The sequence below is a fragment of the Haemorhous mexicanus genome, chromosome 1 (assembly GCF_027477595.1).
Source record: "Haemorhous mexicanus isolate bHaeMex1 chromosome 1, bHaeMex1.pri, whole genome shotgun sequence".
NCBI lineage: Eukaryota > Metazoa > Chordata > Aves > Passeriformes > Fringillidae > Haemorhous > Haemorhous mexicanus.
The window spans coordinates 64,445,068-64,465,248 of NC_082341.1; positions in this window are offsets into that span (position 1 = coordinate 64,445,068).

A 20,181-nucleotide genomic window follows, 5' to 3' on the forward strand; every position below is an offset into this window, starting at 1 on the left:
TTTACATGCAACGTTGATTTAAAAGGACATGAGCAAACATCCCAAAGGGTTTTGGTCTGTTAGGTATTAGTTCTTATTGACTAAAGTGCTGACATGGCACACGGATGACCCACCAGATTCTATCTGACCCACCAGTTAACACTTGAGAGTTGAAGAATTTGAAGTTGTCTACTTTCTTGGCAGTTACCCCACAAGACTGAGATTTTAGAAAGCTTCTTGGTGAGAAAAACGTAAGCAATGGTTATATGAGAAGTGCCTGTCATGAAAAGTCTTCAAGATTTTGGCTCGGTGGTCAGAAAACAAACCCGTTTCCTGTGAGTTTAGCAACTCTGTCATGAATTATCTCAGTTTGTTTAACACAGTTTTCAAAGGTGTGTTTTTTGTTAATACTGTGTATGATAAGTGCTACAATGTTCCTGACAGCTTGGATAAGAAGTGATGAACACAGTGAATAAGCTCCATCAAGTAGGGCCAGGAATTATATCTGTTCTAGTAATGTCAGCTTGTCTTAATGCTGCATTACTTGGCACTATACCTATATCACATTTCATAGCTTTCTTTGCCTCTTCAATCCCTGCCCCCAGTTAGATTGTCTTCTGACACCTACATTTCTGTCACATTTCTGTATTTCTCTCAGTAGAATCCAAGGGAATAGCAGACCTGTGGAGGTATGAGATAGATGATCAAGTTACAGCATTTCTCAAGTTTGTTCCTTGTCAAAGCTTCATCTTTTGGAGATTTGCAATAGATCTGCTTCTCTTTATGCTTTCTTTTTTCTTTTTTTTTTTTTTTTTTTATTCATCATTTCTTGGCAAGTCACTTGTTTTCCAGTGAAAGCTGTTGCCTTTACTGTAAATGACCATTCAAAACTTTGAGCACTGCAAGAATAATGTGTCTGTTTGGCTAGAAGACATGAGCTTGGGGATAATCTTCTACCTCTTCTCGTACAAAAAGATCTGTTAATGAGCCAGCACATTACTCAAGTGCTGGCAGCAGACAGCCTGCATTTTAGAATGAGATCTAACTTTAAAAATATCCATCAACTCAACAGTGTGTCAGGTAACTGTACCTCATGGCAAATGAAAGTCCAATTTGCTAGGTCATGAAGAATTAATTCTTTTAACACAGATTGTTCTGTAATTTCTATAGAGCTTTTTTTAAACACAAAATAAAATCTCTTGCAGCTCTCCTGCATTACTCTTCAAAATACTATTGGTAGAAAGGAAAAATTTAGTTTTGTTCTATCTTTTGTGAGCTATGATAGAATTTTTTTATCTCCCAAATGGACTAGTTCTGAATATTAGCAGAATCAAATATGGTCTCAGCCTGGCCTCACTGCTTATTTTTTTATGTGTGTATGGCAGGAACACAGGCTGAGATATAAAACTGAAGAAACTTTCCACAATTTATGTGTTCCCCTGGCTGTGAGCTAATTTCACTTTCTAGATCTTAGCTGCTGATACTGAGCTGTTTTAAGGTCTTTGTCAGTGCAGGGAGCTATTTAAACAAATGCATCTCTTTGTTTAGGCAAATCCCAGGACAGAGGCAGCCTGTAGACTTTAGTATATATTTCAGAAGTAGTGTGTTCATTTGATTCATATCCACAGTAGCACATGAACATCTCCATATGATTGTCCCTACTGACTGGGACAAGGACAGTAGAATATCCACTAGAACTACGGTAGTTGTCTTTTGGAATTTGGGGAATCTTTTTATTAATTTAAGTAAAGTGTCTTGATTTTTGCTATTTTTAATAATGGGTGTCATATTTCAGATAAATTGCCTAGCTCAGCTCCATGCACATTCTACGTCAAAAAGGCAAGAACACTTTCCTTTTATAAAGAGCCCCATGAGGGGCAGGAGTCATGGAGGAATCCTCATGGAATTACTCTAAATTTTACAAATTTCTAAATTACACCACATTTTCATTTTCAGATACAACTGAATGAGGCAGTGCTCCCATTCAGGTACCAAATGAGATGGTGATTCAAACAAGGCTGAGAGATGCAGTCCCAGAAATCAGGAGGACATTTTAATGGCATGTTAAGCAGCTTTTCCTTCACAGTTTAGCCCATCTCCTTCTGTTATGAAGGTAAAGCCAGAGGTGCTCCTGTAACTGAAATGGAGATCCTCTTCCCCTATGATTGAGCTGTGTCATTCATATACAGCCATGTAGCACAGGTTCTGCCACTCCAGAAAGATTAAACATTTGTGTTAGCAGCCAGAAAGAGTCCAGGCTTCCACTGACAATTCAAATGGATCTTCTGGTTGGAGAACCTCCCAACACATCTGAAAGAACTATCTTTTATCTGAGCTGAAATCCTGTTCTCTTTGAATACAACAGTTCTCTGACTGTTGCAAAGTCCTTGCTGTTTTGGCATTTTTCCTGGTGTTTTTATGATACTTGTTTTAACATACTGCCCATTTTTCATTCTGGGACAGTGCTCAAAAATTTTCCCATAAATGCCACTTTAACTGAGTGAATGCTGCTTTTTATCACTGATTTGCTGAAGGCATTTCTGGTGTTTTTCCAGACCATTGCTTTAGTTTGTTGATGTTGAAACCAATTTGAGCACAGGCACAATGGGTTAACATTTTCCTGCTTGTTTGTGTAGTGATTGATTGTTTGTCCAGGTTGTGAGAACAACCTGTAGCAGGCAACAGAATACAGACATTTTATAAGAGAGGCACATAAAGATTTGCTCATGTATATGAGAGGAGCATTCTAGGGGACAGAGAGAGGAAAGAGACAGGAAAGCAGGAAAACAGAAAAACTATGGATGTTGTCTGATGAAATACAATGGAGCAGGATTAACATTCATTCTCCCATTTCATGCCCTCCACAATTTTTCACTGTGCAGCTTCTTGTTATATGGGAAAGGCCTCTGTTTCAAGGTGCCTTGATAAGGGGTGCACAGCTTTCAGTGCCCTCAGCTGGGATACAGAGTTCAGGAGCCTTGAGGCGGGGGCAGTAGGAAAGGAGGCAGTGCACACCCATGTTGTGCTCTGAACAGAGTAGCACTGAACCATTGAATGACTCACTGCTATTTCTGCTTTTAAAAATGAGAATTAAATGGCAACAGTCTTCTCTTTGGTCTCTTTAATTTCATCTCCTTTCCGGATTAGCTGGACTGAACAGTTTTAGAGTCACAGAATAGCTTGGGTTGGAAGAAATCTTAAAGATCATCCAGTTCCAACCCCCTGCCATGGGCAGTGACACCTTCTATCAGAGTAGGTAGACAGAAGGATGCAACATTCTCTCCTCTGACCCTCCATTAGAGGTGCCTGGGTAGCACAGGAGACTCAATCCCCTTGCTTCACAGTGGGAGCCTGTCAGTGAGATTAGTCCAGTGAGATTAGGAACAGCAAGACTGGTCCCTGACAGCTGTAGTTCACGCCCGGGTTGCTTTCAACCCCAGGGGCTGCTGAGATTTTCTTTACAATCTACTGCATGGAAAGCCTCATCACAAAAATCCCTCATTGTTTTTCAACCAGGTCAAGCAGATATTTTAATTAAAAACTACCAGTGGCAGTACTGGTATAGTAGGGCACTAGGAACCCTTTCTCTGTGGCAGTTTCTCAGCACAAATGATTCTGTGTGGTTGTGGTCACATATTTGATTGACTTGGTTCCCAAGCTGATGTTCACAGTGCTGTATTCATCTTGTTCAAATGGCTGTGACATGCTGCCTGAATGCACTGATGCTGACAGTGAATGTGAGGAGAACCAGACAGTTGACAGCATCTCCATTTTTCAGAGCTGATGTAGGATGATCTGTCACATGATGCTAGGCCACAGCCTGTCACTTATACAGCTACAGCTCTAATGTGGGTAAAATGAGCAGAAATGAGAGAAAAATGACAAGAGGGGATAAAAAAAAAGAGGGGCGGTGTTGACACTTTTGCACGAACATATCTTATTTAAATGAAGACTATATTTATCCTACATCTCAGGTCTACCTGCTATTTCTATGGGTTGGAACAGCATAGACGGCCCATCCTTGCCTGCTGTTTGGGGAAATGTGTCTGCCCAGGGGCAGGCATTGGAGAGCTTTTGGGCTGGTCACATGCCCCATCCATCATGGCTGCTAGGAAAGCCTTTCTCACTGTTGCTTGGAATGCACAAGAATCAGCCAGAAATGCAGGGGATTAAAAAAAATTCTCTTGAGCTAAATAACTGCATGCTCAAGCTGGGACCTGTAACAACCTTGTATATAAGAGGTGTAGATGAGGGAGAACACTAAGGACGCATTCAATGCTGCTATTGAGCACTTAAGATGGATATGGGGAACTCTTCTGGAAGGAGATTAATAGGTGACTCAAGCCTCCCTTTGAGGTCAAGCATATAATCTCTGTGCCCAGCTTCTGGGGAGATCAGCATAACTGTGTGTTTACAGTTCTTTACCTGGATTTTTTTTGTGTGTAAGGGCAGTATTCAGGAATATCTTCCACTTGGTGGCTGCCTGTTTGCCCCCCTGTTCCCTACAGGAGGTTGAAACCTGTTGTCAAGTGGTGTGGCATGAGCTGGACTGTCCCAGGCTTTGTGCTAAGAGCTGTGAGGCTGAATGGTATCTTGTGAGCCCCAGCTGACCCTCTAGTTCACTTTTTCTCTAGCACGTGTTATGAATTGCTGGTGGCCTAAATGTGCAGGGAAGGTGAGGCGCACTGACTGCCACGCTGGGGGCTTGGGAGAGAAAGAGAACAAAGCTCCTGCCCATTCCTCTCATTCTCTGATCACCTTCTCACATGTGAATGGAAAGTCAGTGGTACTCAGCTTGCTTGTCTCTGGTTATGGGGGTCACATCACTTGCAGAGGCAGGTGTGTGTGTGTGTAAGGAAGGTTGTTCCTGTGTATCTCTAAAGCCTTGCTTGGCTCTGTCAATCATATTCTTGTGCCTAACTTGGGTTAAAAAGAAAGCCCCATGATGTCTGTGGTACTTCAGTGACAAATGTTACAGTTTTCTCAATATCACATACTTCTGTTGAGATGACTGGAGCACCACCCTTGACAATGATGAATTATTTACAGCAGACCGACAGCCATTTATCCTGTGGTACCATCTGCCATAAAGATCACATTTTTGTCTTAGCAGTTTTCTGCCTTTGTTATTCTTTGAAAGAGTATCTGAAGATGTGGAGGCAGTGAGGAATGGATAACCACCTCTGGGCCATGGTTTCAGTGGTGTGTTCAGATGCTTCTGGACAACAGTGTTAAAGGTTAAATGCTCTTGGCATTTGATTGGGAAAACTCTAGCAAAGGTGAAGTGAATGATACAAGCCTAGCATGAGCTTTAACTGTTTAGGATGTTTCCCATGTGCATCCTTTGCTGGTCTCCTTGGTATAAGGGTCATGGTGTGGGCAAGGAGGAGGTGTGACTGGAGCAGAACTGGCAGATGGTCCCTTGAAGGTCGTTTCTTGTTGCTATCTCCTGTAGTGCTGCCATATGCTGTGCAGGGGGATGTTTCCTTCCTCTTCATGGAGTGTAAACTCATCAAAACAGCAAGTGCAGCATGCCATCAACCCTCAGCTCTTGAAGTTTCTGAATAGGTCTGTGGCTTTAAGACATTTTTAGTATGTTGTCAAAGAGTAAATAGAACAAGAATTTTTGAAAAGAATTTTTTTAAAATCTGTCCATTGTGAAGGTGGAGGCTTTCTTTTAATGATTTAACATTTTTCTCCTGAAATTGTCTTTCTGCTTATGAGAATTTTTATTTTTATTTTTTTCCCCTAAGACCTTTCTTGTAATCTGTGAACATCCAGAATATGGACAGTACTATGTAAGAATTTTGGGGGGATTAAATGCTACTACTGCTTCTGGAATCATAGCCACTCCTCTCAGCTGCAGGTAACAGCACAAATTTCCAACAGAAAATATCTGACGAAAACGGCCATACCAGCTGGGGGGTAAAAAGTGCATCAAACATTGTTGGTTATGTCTTGAATTAAGTTAGTATTTCTGAGCTGCTTGTGCCAATTTAAGTCCATTTCATAGAGGAGTCTTTCTAAAACTGGGAATGAAAGCACATGCAAACCATTGTTGCTCCATACAGAACATGATCTTTAGATAATCTGTTCCCCCCTTCTTTTTCTTTTGTTAGTTGTGATTAATTACATCAAGAGTTGTTTATCCTGAAAGAATAGACAAAGGTTTAAATGAGTTTGTAGAGGTACAAATCCTGGTATAATCTTTCAAGGAAATTTATTACAAAACTAAAAGGCAGCAAGTCTGAGTAAAGCAGAAGAATTAGGGTGTCATTGCCCATTCAAATGACCTGAAACCTTTTAGAAAGGACTTGACTATCTTAGTGTTAGCCCACACAATAACTATAATCCTGAACTTTACAGCTCTTAAGTGACTCAATCAGCTGACCTAGAACTAAGGTAAAGACCCAAGAGTTTCTTGTAGCCAGGCCACCAAGGCTCAGAGTGATATAACTTTGCTTTACTTTGCTGTTCTCTTTAGCTCCTCAGGCTTCATTGACATATGTGTGTCCGTCTGTTTACAGTTTGCTGTTAAAGCTGTTTTTGAACACAGTACTTAATGAGGTGAATAGCAAGAGGTGGGTTTAGGATTGCAGGGACTGCACATGAAGTTAAAAAATCAGTTAGCAAACAGTGATATTTGATATTTAAAGCTGTAATATTTATTTGTGGGTTGTAATTAAAAACTAAAGAATTACAGAATCAGTTATATTGGAAAAGACCTCTGAGATTCTCAATAGAGTCCAACCTAGGACCGAACACCACCATGTTAACTAGACCCTGGCACTGAGTACCATGGCCAGCCTTTCCTAAAACACCTCCAGGGACGATGACTGCCACCTCCCCGAGCAGAGCATTCCAAACTCTAATCACCTTGTCTGTGAAGAAATTCTTCCTAATGTCCAACCTAAACCTCCTCTGGCACACCTTAATTCTGTGTCCTCTTGTCCTGTCACTGATTGCCTGGTAGAAGAGACTGATCCCCACCTGGCTACAGCCTCCTTTCAGGCAGTTGTAGAGAGTGATAAAGTCCCCCCTGAGACCCCTTTTCTCCAGACTAAACACCCCCAGCTCTCTCTGACACTCCTCATCTGACTTGTGCTCCAGACCGTTCCCCATCTTTGTTGCCCTTCTCTGGACACACTCCAGCCCCTCAATGCCTTTCTTGTGGTGAGGGGCTCAGAACTGAACACACCACTGGAGGTGTGGCCTCACCAGAGCTGAGCACAGGTGAAGAATGACTTCCCTCACCCTGCTGGCCACACTATTGCTGACACAGGCCAGGATGCTGTTGGTCTTTTGGCCACCTGAGCACGCTTTAGCCCATGTTTAGCCCATGTTTAGCTGCTTTCAACCAGCACCCTCGGGTCCTTTTCCGCCAGGCAGCTTTCCAGCCACTTTGTCTCCTATAGTGTTGCATGAGGCTCTTGTGGCCAATGTGTACAACCTGCTACTTGGTTTGGTGAACCTCATACTTTTAGTCCCAGCCCATCCATACAGCCTGTCCAGATCCCCCTGCAGAGCCCTCCTACCTTACAACAGATCAACACTCCCACCCATCTTGGTGATACCCGCAAATCCACTAAAAGTACAATCAATCCCCTCATCCAGATTATCAATAAAGACATTAAGCAGGACATATATAAGCAGAAATCCTGACAGTGTATGCAGTTATGCAATTTCTCTTAACATCAAATGCTTAGAATTAATTTACTGTATGTGTAAATGTTGATCCAGTAATGGATATCCATCCCATTGTACCAAATTACTAACCTTGTTAAATACCTGCATTTTCTAGGGAAGTAGTGGTGGTGGTGTATTTAACAAGCTACATAATTTATGTTGCTGAATTGACCCTTTATCTATCTTAGTAGTCCAAATAGCATATCCAAAGTTCATCTAGCTTCCTCGATCACCTCTGCCTCTGGAGCAAGGCAATACTTTTGTACGCTGGTAAGTTCAGACATGTGGAAACTGCAATGCTTAAAGGAAAAGAATGATCATAATAAATTTTGCTTTCTTTGACCTTTGATATTGAAAGATGATTATCACACTGACTTGAAGGTATGGAAATTTAAAATTCATGGTCTGACTTGTGTTTGTTTCATTCTCTTCTCTAGAATGGCAATTTGAAACACCAGTGCGTTTTCATTCCTGACCACTGAAAATACAACTTTTGCTACTGCTTCTGACATGGCTTATTGTAGCGTTCTTGTTGAGAAGAAGAGTGATCTCCTTCTTATGAAGAAAAAATGGTATGATATGGCCTGGCCTTTCTCTCTTTAGGGAAGAGGATTGTAGCCAATAATTTCCGATGTGTTGCTGGGCTTTCCATAGGTCTCAGAAATTTTGTTATTCGGTGGAAGCAACTCTTATGTTTAATTTGGTTGAGATTGTTGTAGTAGTATAATTGACATAGTGGTGGGGAAGGATTTTAGAAATATTCAGGACAGCCAGGTACAAAGTGTTGTGCAGGAAGCCAGGGAGATGCAATTCATCTTCAGGAGAAACGCAGCTTCTCTGGCTGAGTGCATTGATGGAGCATCTCAGTGTGAAAAGGGCACCTGTAGCACCTGCTCCCCATGCCCATCTTCCTCAGCAGCCAATTACTTCACTAAGAGTAAGTCTTTGTGTTAATGGGAGTGTATGACAATGTAATGTGACTTTTGGAAGCGTTACAGCAAGTTCTGAATGATAGATGAAATGAAAAATCCCTGTCTGGTGAAGAGAAAGCATGTACTGCTCTGGATGATACACTGCCAACAGTTCTAACAAGAGGCTCCTTCACAGATTTTCCACCTCAATCAGCAATGCAGTTGCTGTCCCCTGAGCAAAATCTCTCCTCTACTCTTTTTTTTTTTTCTGTTCTATGCAAGCAAAGAAATATTCTTCAGCTTTACAGCTTACCTACTGCCTAAAATATTTGATAATCTTTCTCTCCTTCCAGTTGCGACAGTCTCTATGGGAATCATCCTCTCCCCTAAATTCATTCAGCTTGTTCAAGTACTTTTACAGTAGTTTTACTCCATACACTGGGGGAGTGGGCCAGGCAAAACTGAATCAGTCACACAGTCAGTAATATAAAGCATCTGCTGATGTATAACATCAAGTTTGAGAAAAAGGTTAGCAAGAAAATAAACAATAAGGCCAAGTAAAGAGTAATCGCCTTTAAGATTTCTCGCCTTTTAAGATCTTAAGATTTCTTAAGATTTAAAGTTAAGTTTAAGACTTCTGTTGCAACAAAAAGGTGTTTTTTAATACAGTCAAGCCCGGGCTGGTATATATTGTCTTGGAGAACAGAGCAAGTCACATTTTGGAAAATAGTGATTTATGAATGGGCTTAGGTGGCATCACAGATAATTTCTTTAATTTTAATTTTTCCTTCTGTGTTGTGGCAAAAAAGGGATGGCCTGATCCATGAAAAAGAGAAACATTTAGTGCTGTTTGTAGGCTTCTTCATCAGGTGATGTGTCCTGTTCTGTCTAAGCTGGGCTATAATGTGAGTTAAGGATTGGAAAACAAACATCAGGATGAGGGGTGTCAAGAATTCAGAGTATTCAGGTAATTTGAGAGCAGGCTGAGAGGTCAGCCTGAAGAAGACACCTGACAGCAGAGGCTTTTCCACCTGGCTGACAGAAGCTGAAGTTCAGCTAACTCAGTCTTGAAATAAGAAGCTGCTTTCTGGCTGCAAGGTCTCTAGGTAATGAGAGCTCAAGGCTGGCCGGGACAGCTTGCCTTTCTCATCCTTTTCCTTAATGGGAAAGTATTCAAATCAAAAGCTCGTAGACAGCAATTCCACTTTAAGACAATTAACAGACCCGAATTTCTCTGAAGATGATCAGGGCAGATTTCTTTTCATCTCCTCCCTTGTGCAAGGAACGAAGGTTTCTGTATGCAGCTTCTTTTCTTTGTTATGAACTGCTTTCCCCTGCAGCACAAGAGATTGGCCAGAGCAAGAGATCTCTTTGTAGGTGGCATAGAGAGTGATTATGGATTGCCTTAGTTGGTTTGAGAGGGAATTTTCTCTGGGTCAGGTTGGCAGGCTCTGTGGATCTTTCACCTCATATAGCATGAGGTGTGGTTTGTCTGCTAGGATCATTTGTGTACATCTCAGATGATTAATTCCTTGCCATTGCATGGCTTCCTCAGGTCTTGCCAACCCTGTGCCTGTAGCGAATAATTTTCTAAGCAGAGAAATGTTTTTCCCTCACTAAAGTCTTTGAGCATCAACTAGATGTTTTGGTTAAAATTGATGGTCTGTGAACACACAGTAGGTGCATCCAGTATCCTTTTTGGCCTTAACTTTTAGGAAATGATATCTATATATGCTGTCTGATTGGTTAGGGCTGGGGTGGTTATTTAGGAAAGACCTCTTTTCTGTTCTGAAAAATGGCCTGACTCCCTTAGAGATCTTGTTCTGACAGCCTGAGAAAATCTTACTCCCTAAGGAGCAGAAGTCCAGCTTGCTTTAGTTTAATTTCAAACAACAGTGAACATAGACAGCTAAATGGTGCATTTCCATGTGTAAAAACCATGCAATTCTATAGACTGAGCCCAACTGAATGTCTGTACTGCCTGAACATCCTCTTCAATGAGCTTTCTGACTCTGTGTGGAAACCACCAGTGCATAAGCAAAGGTAACTCATGTTAAGTGGTGTTCTGGTAGTTAAAGTAGCTCAACAGCCAATGTATTCCTGTCTTGCTGTATGCTGGCACCAGAGGATCATCCTTCCTGCAGTGACTTTTTCCATTTCAGTGAAGTCAAACTCAGGTATTCCTGACTTTGAATTCTTTTTTCAGAAAGCATTTAGCCCTTAAGTCTGTCTACTTCAGCAAAATAACAAATCCTGCCTTCAAAATACCGACTTTACAGCCTCAGGGGCCCTGTGATATATGTGACACAGAACCTGACCTTCTCTATGTTCAAGCAAGTATTTGTAAATGTTTATGTGCATAGGATTATGTAATGTAACATAATATAATGTGTATTTTAAGAAATGTGTATTGTAATAATATAATGTGTATTTTAAGAAAACTTTTGCTTCACTGAAGCTAGAATTTCACCATACAGGTATATACAGGTGTGCAAAACCAATGCATGCATGAAATGTTAAGTCGAAGTTCCACGATTTGTGAAATATGCAGCAGCACAACAGAAACAGACATCATATAAGCAGTGGTTTTGATAGTTGTCTTTCACATTATGATCAAAACCAGAGATATTTCAGAGGGGTTTTTTTTGTGAAGGGGCCTTTGCAGAAACACCGTAAGTAATCGAGATTCACTCTGTGCATACCAGGAGAAACGGCGCCACTTGCTCGTGTCTGGCTTCATCCTGTAAAGTGGAAAACAGCAGCAATTGTGTGACTCTATTCAAGTGCTGTCTGTTGTTCTACATCTTTCTTCTCTGCACCCCAAATTAAAAACTTTCAAATAAAAATAACTGCAAACCAGAATACTGTATTTCTAAGCTGAGTTGTCCTTAAAAATTTGAATGAGTCATTTAGATAACATTCACAATACCAGCAGCTCCAGGGCACTTTAGAGAATATGTTTCAGCACAGAGACATTTGAAACAAAAATTGTAATGTTCTAAATGGAATTAGATGAGCAAAACCGTGTCATACAGAGATGAAATATAAATAAGTGCTTTAGGCCCACTCCATGAAAAATGTATGTGCTTTTTTAAAAAGAATTTTTATTCTGCAATGGTTTAATTTCTGTAGAAAACAGTGGTTGGATGTGAGTTGTTTTTGTTGTGTTTTCTTTTTTTCTTCCAAGAGCATTCTCCCAGAATGTGCTTTTGCCACTCCATAAAGCCTTCTTTCTACTAAATGTCTGTCTCTCTATTAAGCCCCCAAGGAACTGTGCAAGCCAAAGGCAGATGGAAACAATAGGCATTCCATGTTCAAGTGTACAACCTACAGAAAGTTCATTTGTCAGAAGTCTGAGGAACACTTCCAAGGAGGCTGCTTCATAAACAACATCCACATGGGGCAGATCTGACTTGTGCTACCACTTTTCATACACACATTCCATAAGAATTTAATAGGATGTTTACTCTTCAATTAATAGTTAAAGCAACATTTACAGAAGCATGTTCCAAATCCCAGTCTCATTTCTCCTTTCCTTCCCCTCCCACCCTACACTTTAAATCTCTTCATCTTTTACATGCACTGACTACTTTATTTCTTTTTACTGAAGACTTATCCTAGCCCCTCCATTAAGAGCAGATCAGTCTCAGACTTCTTGAACTCTTTATTCTCTTAGACTTTTTGAACTCTATTTCTGTACCTGTTGGAGTTGAGCTCCACCTTCACTGGTGAGTATGCAAATCCCACCACAGTATCAGTCTTTTAGACATCAATAACTAATGCCAGTATTGTAGTGTTGAAAGTTAATCTAACCTTCTGACTCATGCCTGGAAGAGAGAAGTTACTCTGGTTGGTGCTGATTAGCAGACAGCATACCTGCTTTTTAAAGCTCTAATTACTTATGGTAAAGATTTGCCTTATTCCTTGGCTTTGTATTAATTATTTTTAACGTGATAAAGCTGCTGATTCTCTAAAGCTGTGAAATCACTTTGGCTCCCATGGACTTCAGCAGCTTCCCTGATCAAACCCCAGATTAAGGGCAAGGAAAACAGGGAAGACTTTGTTGATACCTGGATATAGGGACCCTGCTTTGAGTACCATCAATACCTGAACTTGTTCAGAAGTAATCCAGAGCTGAGACCAGCAGAGCTGAAAAGACATCAGCCAGCTATTCTACCCCAGTACCTTCTGCCAAAATAGGCAGCTGATTCAGAGGGCTCTCATCATACAAATGGCAGTAACCACCTTCTATATTAGGCCAATTTGAATTTACCTAGGATACCCAAATCCTGTATCTGGTGCTTAAAACAGCATGTAGTAGTTTCTGGTGCCAAAGCAAGATGATTAAATTGTGATATTAGAAAATTAGTCACCCACCAAATGCAAGATTCAGTTTTGATTCTGTGCTTAATCAATGGCCATGTATTGCTCTGCAAAATAACAAAGTGTTGGAAGGTGACTTGAAACCAGAGGTACATTACATATATTTCTATACATAATCGAGCACTAAAAAATGCATAACCAATTATTAGTCTCTGGACTTCAAAAATGGCATTTGTAAATAATAGATCTGAAAAAGTGAAAACCACCCCTGAAGAGCAGAAGCTACTCAATGGCAGCTTGCCATGTGCCAAAGAACATTGTAATTTCTGCCCAAGAGACATAGAATTCATCTGAATGAGCCATTCCTCAGAGCCTGGATTTCCCCCTTTCCTGAGCTGCACAGAGGTGCAGCAGTGTGAATGAGCATGAAACCAATGGCATGTTAACAGCTTTGGGTAAGGTTTCTCCAGTGGAAGTACTTGCCTCAGACACCAAGGTCGCCAGTAAATTTTTGTCTGTCAGGACTATGGAAGTTGTTGGCTTTCCAGGATGTGACCAGTACAAGAAGAGAAGTTGCAGCCTGAGCCTTGTGTTGGGTGGAAGTGCAGAGTGGATGTGGTTTTTAAATGGATCCAGATCTCCTCACTGGAGCTGCTAAGTGTGTTTATGGCTGTCACAGGAGCTTTCACCTGCCCGGCTTGGTGCCAAAACGCTCCATCTGCAAGATGCTGGTGCAGTGTATGTGTTTCATTGCCCTCTGGTGGCGTGTCCACCGGAGCAGGGGGCTGTTGCTGGGCCCAGTTTCAGGAGTCTGCACTACTGGTGTAAGAGAGCAGGTGCTCCAGGAAATGAAGAAAAATCCAGCAAGTATCGGTCAAGGCCTTATTTTTTAGGAATTGTTGTCTGCTGTTGCTTTAGTTTACTGCAAGAGTTGTAAAAGAAGAATAGTGGGCTAAAGTCTGCTACCAGTTATCCCTGTGCAAATCCAGACTTCTGCTGGAGCCAGACTCAGCAGTCTAGATTTATACCTGTGCAAAAAAAAGTTGGAAAGTGGCTTGAAAAGACAGGGAAACCATTAAACTGTTTGACTATTACAATAGCAAAGTTAGGAGTTTGCCCTTGCAGCACATAGAAATTTTCTTCTTAGAGCACAAGAAACAAAAGAAAATTCTCAGTGATTATCCAAGTGTATTTAGTACTGTATGGTCTCTGAAGCCAATATTCAAGTAGGCTGAACCTAGAACCTCTTCTGTAATAGTCATCATCTGGACTCTGAGACTGGGCACCTCACCACCAAAGTGCCACAGCCTTAAATCACCTACAGCCCTGGACACCTTCCACTGGATTCTAGCAGATGAGGTCATCTGCTTCCTTCAGTTGTGCTGGTACTAGTACAGTTAACCTACATTTACAGCCGTGGATCTGCTGTCTGAGGTGTGGGAGAATAAGAGCATTAGACTGTAAAACGTTACCTTCTCTTTCTTGGTAGAAATGGTTCTGAGGAGAAAAATATTCTGAAAAGAAGTGACAGTCCAGGAATCAGATACTGCAGTTTCTGTTTAGGTCGGTTCGTTGACTTCAGTGGCTGCCTGCATATACATTATGGATCATTTGCATGTCTGGGGTATTTTTATAGGTGGGGAAGAAGTCAAATCTATTTAAGTGTGCTTCCAGGAATAGGTCTTTCCAACCCATGGCAAAAGCATGGTAGGAAGTAATCCAGAGAAACCACAGTTTTTCCATTTATGCTGCAAGATTTTTGTCTCCCCAAGGTTGTCTGTTAGCAGAAAGAAGTCCAGATCAGGAGAGGCAATGGAGAATTTTCTTTGTGGATCGTTTGTATCTCAGCTGCTTTTACTTGCATTTGTCATGGAATATATTAAAGTAGTCATATTGCAGAGTCCACACAGCATGTCAGCTTTGAGACAAGCGCTCTGAAATGTGCTCACAGATGATACATTGCACACTATGTCAACTGCATCTTTGTCATGAGATTCTGTTTTCTATTTATAGTTGAAATGAAACACTTGAGAAAATTTGAAACCAGAGCAATTTCACAGAAATCTCGCAAATTTTTCCTTATGTGTATATCAGTGAAAAGGCCCTCCTGTGCTGTCTCTTAGCTCTGTGGGATTCCAACAATCAGCTTCTGAGATCAAAGTAGAATGCTCTCAAGATTGTGAAACTTATAATGTGCCCATGTAATCTAGCTGGTGTGTCTTTGGAGTATGTTCCCTTTTAAACATGAAGGAGAAAGAGCATGTAACCAGAGCAGAGTGCAAATGCATAAAAAAATTGATACAGTTTTTGGGAATCAAAACACATTATCTCCATAAGAGAAGAGATTATTTAGTCACTTCTATGGCTTGTCATGCCAGTTTTGTTTGAAGCTGTCTGTGCAGCACTTTGCTTTTGTTTCACCCTCTTTCTAGGATGATTCTTTTTCACTTGTCCATCTTAAACACATAATCTGCTGCAATGGAGTAGTGGGTAGCAAAAATTGAAAAAAGGCACTAGGTATGCTTTGCAGCTCGAAATGCTGATTTGCTCTGATTTGCTGTGATTTGTTTTTCTTTTTTCTCTGATTCCAGCAGCCTACTTTTGGAAAAGCATGTCTGGATAGCAGTAATGGTGCACTTTGATGGGACAAAACTCACACTGGCCTAGACAGGGCCAGATATCCTGTAATCTGCTGAATGAATATTTAAGTTAAGTAGGCCTTGTGATGGCTTCTTTCTGCCTTGGGAACTCATATCTTCATGGACAGAAAGCACAAGGAAAGTTTATCAGACAGAATCATCCAGGCAAGAATAGGTAAAGTACATGCAAGAGAGAGGAACAGGTCAAAATCCTGTGTATGGGATTCAAACAACAGCTTGCTTGAGAAAGAACTTGTATCTCTGCATGGTGAACAGAGCATTTGCCCGGGAGGATCCAGGATCCAGATCTCTGAACCCCACATCCTGGGGAAGCCGGGAGCAAAAGCAAGTTACAGCTTCCTTGCAGTTGTGGAAGTGGCTTTGTATGTGTTACCAACAGAAGCGTTTTCATTTCTGTGGCCTTTGTGGCTTTCCCTTACTACTTCTGGGCTTCTCAAAGTATGCCTTCTACCCAGCTGTGCTTTGTTAAATCTAAGAGGAGATTTGACAGTTTATTCCTGATGTGTGTGTGTGTGTGTACACATATCTCTAACAGATTTGAAAAGCAGCTCTAACTTGAACACTAGAATGGCCTGTGGACCCGAAGATATCGATAGTTGTTCAAAACATGTGCTCCTACTTCTGACTCAGCTCTAAAACTGTAGGTTTAGAAGAGAGAGGCCTTGGATTTGACTTCCCTTCAGCTCTCTAACCCCAGCCATCCATTGATCAGAGTGCCCTGATCTAGTTTAGAAGTGCACATGTGGGGCAGTAACTGACAAAGAAACCATTGCAACATCAGTGTACCGATCTGGAAAGGTTAAGGCACTTACTCAAACTCAGTTTGCTAGAAAGGTGACTGACAGTATTTAGCAACATTTTTACAACTAGTGAGCCAATACCTTGTACCCTGTCTTGCAAAATGGTGCAATAAGTGTCTTTCTTTAAAAATTGTCTTATGGAGGAAGACATCTTTAAAAGCTACCTATAAAAAAAAAAAAAAATCCTGATGTTAATAAGATCACCAAGGAGCACATAAAACCCATTTTCCTTGGTGTCAGTACCATAAGAACAGTTTGGCCTTTTTTTATCATTTCTTTTCTCTCTTCCATCTCTCCTTACTCATTTCTGACTCTTTCTTTTTCTTCCTATTCAATACACTTGCTCTATGCACTCCTCTTTAATATTTTGGATGACCTTAGAAAGTGAACCTCCCACCTTGGCACATTGGGCTTGCTCATGCTGCCAGTTTTCTGACAGCATTATGTTTAATCAGGCAGCTTCCTCCTCTGCAACAGGTCTGTCCTGTTTAACTAAATCTTTTCACCCAGAGCAGCAACAGTGTTTTGCTTAACTGGTGCATTGGCAGAGATTACTGAAGGTATCTGTCTGGATGCTGATGTAATGTGCACTTGGGTCAGCATCTTTAACTTTTACTACATGGCTTTGTTGTTAGCTTGTAGAAACAAGCTAACAACAAAGCAATTTCTTTAAGATACTTGATTATTAAATTTGCAATAGGAAAAATAAGCTAACTAGCATCGGGCTCCAAAACTGTTGTGGGGGGAGGGTTACCCACTTGAAAACAAGCAAGTCTTACAAATATTTGGACTGATTAATTCACCAGCTTTTCTTTTCGGAGCTCCATTGTGCTAGAAAGCTATTCATTGACCAAGAGAGTACATTGTCCATTTAGTTACTGTTTTGTATCTTGTGTCAAACAAAAGACACTGCCTCCTACAACAGTAACAGCTGAATATTTTCACTGCTCATGCAGTTTCCTCTTCTAGCTGCTGGATCATCAAAAATTCTAATCAACTCTGATCTAATGCAACGTACTACATGGTATTCATCATCTGTTTTAGCCTTTAATGCACCATGCAGGTTTTAATCAAAGGTATGCAACCATTAGCAAAAAGAAAGACAAGAATTATGATGGTGTCCTAAGCAGAGCTCTTAAGCCAACATCACAGGCAGCAGATAAGTTCACTTCCCCCTGCTGAGCACAAATACAGGAGAATAAGATGGGTCTTTTTTTTTTGAAATAATTGCAGGAGAGCGCCGCTGAGGTTTCAGGGCCATGACTTCTGTTGTTTTCTCTCAGTATAACTGCTGAGACTTACTTGCTTGGCTTTCCTGAATATTGAAAACAAATGTTGGCACTGCAGCCTTAGTGTGGGGGGGCTGCTGGATCATCTCCTCAGTTCAGCCTATGCCTGTGTCTTCTGCTGTTTGCAGAGGGAGCCAAGGGCATTGGCAGTGACTGGCAAAAGAGCCCAGAGCCTTCCTTGTGGCAGACAGGCTTTGGGTCTCTCACCTCCTCCTAAGCAAACTCCATTAGTCACCTTTCCTCTTCTCCTTAAATGCAGGAGTGATGGTGTCACTGTTGGATCCTGGGTAGAATTAGATCCACGTGCTCTTCTTCCACTCAAGCAGCAAACTTATCCCATTTCTCCTGCATTTGGCCTCTACTCCAGCACCCCTTGCTTTCCTGCTTGTTTAACCAGAGATATCCAGCCCTAACAGGGTGGCAAGCAGCCCCCTCCTGCCTTTGCCTGACTCATTACTCACAAAACACCAGGGTTTCATTTGACTGTAAGGATACACATTCTGTATCATGTCAAGCAGTTTCTCCTCCTGCTTCCCCACCCACGCCAGCCCAGTAAATCAAAGCCAAGCAGCAGCCAGCCACTAGCATGGTGTCAGGCTTTGAATCCAGATTGGCATGGGGAATAGGCACTGGTCCATACTGCAAAATGGTTTAATTTCTGCCTAACCGAGGAAAGGGTGAAAGTAGTCTTTTTGGGGAGGGGAGCAGGCTGTGGACACAGTAGTGTGATCTTTCTCCTGCCATGTGAACTCATGGATGCCACCATGCTGGATGTGGCTCAGGTGAGGGTGGCAGACCTGATACTCCTTCACACATCCTGAGCAATCCTATTGGATTTGAGGGTTCACTCCCCTAAGAAAACCACTGTTGTTTTCTCAGCCTTCCCCATTACCCACTTCTTCCTTGGTTCGGGTATTGGCAGTGTGGTTTCAGGTCCTGGCTTAAGAATATGTGGCTGTGACCTGTGCCAGCTTGTAGCGTTTCCTTGAAGCCATGATGGCAACAGGGAACGAAGCTAAGTATTATTCTTTGGCTGTGCCCCACCTAACTGGTATGGGCAGAGTGGGGACCTGGCAATTACCAGGGGAGTCACAATTTAACTGAGTGATCTGGAGGCTTTGGGCTTGTGAATCCATGCAAATGGTGTGTGGGTGAAATTCCTCCTCAGGCCAGCTGCTGCGGGGTATGAACTTTGTAAATTGTGTTGACTTTGGGGCATGCAGGAGAATTTCCCCATGCTGTGGCAAATGCAGAGTGCTTTCCATGGGCTCAACTCCCTCTTATAAATCATTACCACTAGCTCGAGCTGGCTCTGGTCAGACATTAAAAATCAGCCTTTCTAATGTGTTGTCTGGGGGCCGATTCTGCTCGTGCGCTTTGCTCGTTGCGCAGCTGCCGGTGGGGGACAGGGCTCAGTAGGACTCAGTGTGTGCTTGCCTGCATCAGCTCCTGTGTTCAGCCTCCTGCCAGATGGAGGTCCCAGGCGTGCCTGGGCTTTCACACTAGCAGAAACCCTATGTAAATTGCTGGCTTTGATTTCCACATGGCCTTTAATGTGCAACATGTGCGTCTTTTAATGACCACCTCTGGCAAAAGCTTAATTTGGTTGGGGGTGGGAGGAATGGATGCTTTAAATCTACCTGTGCTTCCTGTGTCTGGCCTGTGCCCAGCTATGCATGGGAGCCAGAGATTTTCCACAGCACCAAACAGTGGGATTATATATATTATATATCCAATTTCCTTGTTAACTAGGAAAAAAATAAACATGTTTCTGTTGTTTTAACCCAGATAGGTCATTAGTTTTACCCAATTTCCAAGTATTGGTTCATCATCACAGTGTATTGTTCTGAGTTCCAGAAGTGGATAATCAGCAGCACAGTGTTGTAAGGATCTGGTTCCAGGTCACAAACAAGTAATGAAAAAACAGCAGTCACTGAGGATTTGATTTACACACTGCAATGACTATGTGATAGCCCCTTTTGCAAGGAAGAAAGTGTCCCTCTGGAGACCTCATTCTAACCAGCAGCAAACATTCGAGCTCCCTGGTGCTTCAGATGTCAATTATACCAAAGCCTCTTATTGTATAATGCAGGTCTGTCATAATAATACTGTCTGAGGCAGCAATAATAATGCTGAATGAATTTTCAAACAGTGGAGATGGGAGGGGGAGGTTGATCAATACAGTACTAATGATGGCCTTGTCTTTCACTGAAATAATTGTGATAGGGTTTATAGCACTTCCTTCCTATACCATGCTGTGCAGCAGTGCTAGTTTACTACCTGCTGTTATTGCTTTTGTATAAAAAGGTGTTAAAAAGAAACGTCTGTCAAGTTTTAAGGCTGCGAGTCTTAATGCAGCAGGGTTGTTCTACCCAAGATGGTCTGAGGATATGAGAGGTAGAGCACTCACAGGGAGAAGTGAAATCTTTTATTAGACATCCTGACACAGTGAAGAATAAAGAAGCTTTTGGGCTCAGAAACCTGTAGTAAGGTCCCAATTTTTATAGGGGATTACTCATATTTGATTATAAAG